At 51.0% G+C, this 5,461-nt stretch overlaps 1 protein-coding gene across 7 annotated transcripts in view; it reads left to right on the top strand.

The window, feature by feature from the left end:
* VRK3 (VRK serine/threonine kinase 3) overlaps window positions 1–5,461 on the top strand; it is a 49,568-nt gene that overhangs the window by 232 nt on the left and 43,875 nt on the right. For 2 of the 7 annotated variants that reach the window (XM_054464858.2, XM_063657744.1), the window contains exons 1-2: window positions 243–488; window positions 5,152–5,214. The gene's annotated coding sequence lies outside the window, so the exon portion shown is untranslated. Of the gene's footprint in view, window positions 1–185; window positions 489–5,151; window positions 5,215–5,461 lie in introns of those variants that run through there. The other 5 variants (XM_054464862.2, XM_054464864.2, XM_054464857.2 and 2 more) reach the window with 4 other exon arrangements.

Below are 5,461 nucleotides of genomic sequence, written 5' to 3'. Positions count from 1 at the left end.
GTAGGTTGCCATGGAAACGCGTTGTGTCGGGATTTCTGAGAAAACGCGCGGAAGTAAGGGGCGGAGTTAAGGAGGGAGAAGTGGTAATGTGACCTCTGATTGGTGGAGAGGTGCCTCACGGTGCATTCCGATTGGTCTCACACTGACACATGCGCAATAGAACCAGAAGGCGTTCCAAAGAGACTAGAACGGAGGGGAGGTGGATGAGCAATGAGGGAATAATTCCCATTCCGTCTGGAATCAGAGGGCGGGCCTGCCGCGGAGGCATCTGGGAAACGGAGTTCCCAGGTAGGCGAAGCCCAGGGGCTGTCGGAAGGTCAGCGGCGCCTGCGCGGGCGCCTCAGACTCAGGATGCGCGCGCAGCGCTCTCCGCCCAGCGGGCGGAAGTTTTCGCTGGGCAGCTGAGAAGGTGAGTCCAGGTAACTGCGGGGGATCCGAGGGTCAGGCTGCAGAAGCCCAGAATCCCACACCAGTCCCCAAGTACAGAGGTGAGGGGAAGCGAGGCGGAACGAGGGGACGTCCCCCGATCCCCTAGCCTCAGTTCGGCTGGGGTGTCCGTGACGTCAGCACGACCCTTTGTGGGAGGCGGAGGCCCCTGCGGTCGGGGTCCGGAATGAGAGCGGCTCCGGGTCGCGGGGTTCACTGGCTTCCTCTTGAGCTTCCCAAGCCACCTTGGGCTCCGTGTTGGGCATGGCCAAGGCGGAGATGGGCGGAACTTGTGGGAAGTTTGACAGCTCCTCCGCTGTGAAACTTGACGTCTAAGTCATCCCGTGGTTTCTATGGAGGTGCGGCCGAAGGGAGGCTCTGTCGCCTAGGCAATCGCCCCACCTGCGCTGGGGTGGGGTCTGACTTTTAGCCTTTTTGCTGTGCTGTTTCCTGAACTTTGTAGGAGGAACACTATACAGTAGTTGACACATAGCAGCTGTTCCCTGAACATTTGTTGAATACGTCAAATAAATTAAGATAAAGACTGGCCTGAGGGTTGGAGTCTTAGGGTTTCAAGTCCTGACCTGGCCATTGCGTAGGTGACTTCAGCACATCCACTTTTATTGAGCGTTTACTATATGGAAGGCTCCGTGCAACCGATATTACACTACTATAACCTGGGCTTGAACGGTGCTAGTCTAATAGGCACTGTTCAAGCCCAGGTTATTATAGCAGTGTCTAAAACAAAAATCCTGCCCACCTAATTCACATTCTCAGGGTGGTTGGGGATGCCAGACACTAAAAAAGAAATGTTAAAGAATATTTACAGGTCTGCAATCCCTTATCTATAACTTTAAAATCCAAAACGTCCTAAAAACTAAAAGGTCTTTTTCTCTGTTTTGCAACTTACTTGGTAGGCCAACCTCACCTGGCTTTGAACTTGTCTGCTGGCGATACCCACTCTGAACTGATGTGTGACTATTTAGAAGTTTTAAAGATTTTGTTGTGCAAATCATCTACTTGCTTATGGAGAGTTGCCCCTGGATCTCGCCGGTGTTGTAATATGTAATAGGTTCTAAAATCCAAAAAATGTGGCTGGGCACGGTGGCTCCCGCTTGTAGTCCCAGCACTTTAGGAGACCGAGGCGGGTGGATCACCTGGGGTCAGGAGTTCGAGACCAGCCTGGCCAACATGGTGAAACCCCATCTCTACTAAAAATAAAAAAATTAGCCAGGCATGGTGGCATGCACCTGTAATCCCAGCTACTCGGGAGGTTGAGGCAGGGAGAATCGCTTGAACCCAGGAAGTGGAGGTTGCAAGTGAGCTGAGGTCGTGCCACTGCTCTCCAACCTGGGTGACATAGCAAAACTCTGTCCCAAAGGGAAAAAAAAATTATTTTTTTTTGCCCACCATCATGCGATACATGGCAGAAGCAAGATCCAAACCGAGGCAGATTATGTCCCAAGTTTATCCTCTTAACCCCTGTACTGATCTGCTTCTAAGTGGCAGGTCTTTTTTAAGGACCATCCAGCTAGATAATTCCGGCCCTGGAGCTTTGAGTCTCTGGCTGGATGTCTAGACTTGCCTGAGAGATGAATGTGTGCTGATACAGCTGGGGACCCCCCCCGCCGCCCCCCACTGCCTTCTTGGCACGTTTTCTTTTGCAAAGGAGACAATGATTTATTCACTCAGCAAACGTAGACCCAGCATTTGCTCTGTGCCAGGCCTGTTTGAGGCTCTGGGCACACTGTGGCAAACAAGGCAGGGAAAAGTCCCCGCCATCACGAAGCTTACATTCTGGTAAGTCAGAGTATGTCAGGTAGTGACAAGCACTGTGAAGAAAAATAAAGCAAGGTAAGGAGGATAAAACATGCTATTAGTAAAATGGTGTCCAGGGCCAGGCACAGTGGCTCGAGCCTGTAATCGCAGGACTTTGGGAGGCTGAGGGGGATCACCTGAGGTCAGGAGTTCAAGACCAGCCTGGCCAACATGGTGAAACCCCATCTCTACTAAAAATATAAAGTTAGCCAGGCATGGTGACACGCACCTGTAATCCCAGCTACATGGGAGGCTGAGGCAGCAGAATCACTTGAACTCGGGAGGCGGAGGTTGCAGTGAGCCGAGATCGCGCCATTGCACTCCAGCCTGGGCGAAAAGAGCGAAACTCCATCTCAAAAAAAAAGAAAAAACACAGTAAAATCGTGTCCAAGAAGGTCTCTGAGAAGGTGACATTTGAACATTTGAACAGAGAGCTAAAGAATGTGATGAGGAAGTGAACTGTGTGCACTCTTGGAGGGACAGCGTTCCAGGCAGATGGGAGAGCAGGTACAAGGGTCTTGGGGAAGAAACGTTCTTGTCACAATTGGGGAAAAGCACCCAAGCCGGCGTGGCTGACTCAGGGCGAGCAAGAGGAGACGGTGGGAGAGGTCAGAAGGGAACAGGGAAGTGGCAGATCACACGAGCTCCTGGGCCATGGTAGGAATTTTGGCATTTATTCTGTCTAAAATGAAATCCACCATACGGTTTTGAGTAGAGGAGGGACAGGGTCTGACTTACGTTTTATTTATTTATTTGTTTATTTATGAGACTGAGTCTCGCTCTGTCGCCCAGGCTGGAGTGCAGCGGTGCAATCTTGGCTCATTGCAACCTCCGCCTCCCAGGTTCAAGCGACTCTTGTGCCTCAGCCTCCCCAAGTAGCTGGGATTACAAGCGCCCGCCACCACGCCCGGCTGACTTTTTTTTTTTTTTTTTTTTTTTTGGTACTTTTTTAGTAGAGACGGGGTTTCACCATGTTGTCCAGGCTGGTCTGGAACTCCTGACCTCATGTGTTCCACCCACCTCGGCCTCCCAAAGTGCTGGGATCACAGGCGTGAGCCACCGTGTCCGACCCACCATATATGCCAGGGCAGGGACAGGGACAGGGTCTGACTTAGATTTTAAATGGATCCCTCTAGCTACTGGGTTGGGACAAGCGTAGAAGCCGAAAGTCTAGTTAGGAGGCTGCTGCAGTATAGCACAAGGGAGAGATGGTGGCCTAGACCAGGCTGGTGACGGTGTCAGAACCGGGGGTGGCACATGGTTAAAAGACTCTCTTGCCCTGGTTCCACACCCAACATCAGCTTCCAGATTTAAATCTGCAAGAATGTTCTGACCTGCTGCCCGAAGAACCCAGTCCGGTTTTGCATTTTCGTTGTATAAATCGGCACCAGGTGAAGAACATGGGCTTTTGGGTTCTGGATTTCAGCTGTGTCTCCACTGTTTTCTAGGTGAGTAGAGTCAGGTCTGGGGGAAGGAGAATTGTCACCCTTTGAGCATCATTTTGTAGGTTTCAAAGATGGGATGATCATCCCTACCTCATAGAGTGGAGGGAAAGATTAAACAAAATCATGTGTCTGGCTTGCCGCTTAAGAGCTATGTGGCCCTGGGCAAGTCATTTTCTCTCTGAGCCTCTGATTCTCATCTTCCCAAAGGGGAAATCATTCTAACCTTGAAAAGGGTGATTGGGAAGGTTTAATACCTGCCGAGAACTTAGCACAGTGGTCTGCGCATACTGAACTGTCATGAAATGAGAACCGTCTTAAGTGAGTGACTTGACCTCTCTGTGCAGCAGGGACTCCCTGTTCCGGTTACTATGTCTAGAGAACAAATCGTCCCACAATTCGCTGGTGTAGAACTGCCATTTCTTGTGCCCATGGATCCTATGGGCCAGGAATTCAGAGTGAGCACAGTAGGGTGGCCTGTTTCTGCTCCCAAGTGCCTGTGCCTTAGCAGGAAGACTTGAAGGCTGGGGTTTAAGTGGTCTGAGGACTTGCCCACTCACCCAGCAGCTGATGCTGGCTGTTGGCCAGAGGCCTCAGTTCCTCTCCACCTGAGCCTCTCCATGTGGTTTCTCTGCCTGGGCTACTTTAGACTGCCTCATGCCGTGGAAACTGGCTTCCATGGGTGAGCATCCTGAGCGAGCCAGCCAGGTGCAAGTTGTTTTTTATGACCCAGCCTGGGAAGTCTCATGGCCTTACTGCTGCCAGTCCTCTATTGGTAGGAGCAGTCACAGCTCTGCCCAGATCCAAAGGGGGAGGAACAGAGACCCTGACCCCTGGGAGGAGGGGTTACAAGGTTCCAAAGAGCACACCGGACCAGAAATATTCATGTGACCTGCTTTGGAAAATACAAATGCCACACTCTCCTACGAAGTGATGATAATCCTGGAACCTGCATCCTGGGCTGTTGTATAGACTAAACAGGATAATGCATAGAAAGTTGTTTGCCTGAGGACTCCTTCCCAGATATTGACAGCTCGCTCCCTGGTTTCCTTTGGGTGTTTGCTCAGATGCCTCCCTCTGGGCGAGGCCCTCCTTGGCCACTCTGTGTGAATACTGACCCACCAACCTCTGTGGCATCCTGTTTTCTTCTATGGTACTTTATTGTCCTCCATAGCCCTTTCTCCATCTGACCTGTTCAGCGGTTCCTTGCTCATTTGTTTGTTAGTGTCTCTTCCCCCACCAGAACGTGCGCATCCTGAAGACAGGGGCTGTGTTGTTTCCTTTGTTGCTGTTTCCCCAGTGGTGGCATGAACAGGAAACTCGGTGAATAGTTATAGAGTGAATGAATAAACGAATGGATTTGGCACATGCTGGTGACATGGCCAGTGCTCAGTAAACATTAGCCATTATCTTTCATTTCTATGTGAAAGCATGAGTCAGCCTCTCCACTTTTGTTCACTTACAGGTCGCTGTCAAGATGGAGTTTCCAACCCAGTAAATCCAAGGACCAGACCGTGACCTCATAAAGGTATTATCCCTTGGGCACAGCCTCTCAAGATCTTTTTCCCGCCAGCAGCTGGCTCCTGCTTGTCTCCTCTGGGTTGCTGCTGGCCAGCTTTACTCCCAGAAGGAATGTTGTCATGGGTATGGCAGGGATTACCTGGTTAGGCACTTGCTGCATCCTGGAGGCACCTTTATTGGAGGGCAGCCAGCATCTGGGGAAATTCTACTTAACATGAAGCCATGTAAAACCATCACAGATTTCTGCCAGGTGT

This window comes from Pongo pygmaeus, chromosome 20 (assembly GCF_028885625.2).
Source record: "Pongo pygmaeus isolate AG05252 chromosome 20, NHGRI_mPonPyg2-v2.0_pri, whole genome shotgun sequence".
In the NCBI taxonomy this organism is placed as follows: Eukaryota; Metazoa; Chordata; class Mammalia; order Primates; family Hominidae; genus Pongo; species Pongo pygmaeus.
This window is presented reverse-complemented; position numbering and strand designations above follow the sequence as displayed.